Raw genomic sequence first — 374 nt, forward strand, 5'->3', positions numbered from 1 at the left:
TAACAATAAACAAGAATAGAAAGAGGGTTCCTTTAGAAATCCACTAGAATGTTTTTGTAGGAGAGCGTACTGCTTTTATGTTTGTAAAGAACATGTCACATCTGTTAACAAATTAAAATCCTTTATAGCAGATAGTGAGCCGCTTGATTACAATTTCAGCGAAAAAAGTGCTATCAAAGAAGTATTTTAGCCCAGTTTGAAACTCATACCGATTGTGACCTCGGGGATTCGATCCCTTTGGGACAACTCTTGCGTAAGGCCAGAGTACTCTTACCTCTGCATTACCCATGCTCCCCCTGTATGAAACTGAAACGTTCACGACTGCCCCGTCAATTACTTCACTTTCTGTGTATAGCATGTTCACAAGTACGGGC

This window comes from Porites lutea, chromosome 6, assembly GCF_958299795.1.
Source record: "Porites lutea chromosome 6, jaPorLute2.1, whole genome shotgun sequence".
NCBI lineage: Eukaryota > Metazoa > Cnidaria > Anthozoa > Scleractinia > Poritidae > Porites > Porites lutea.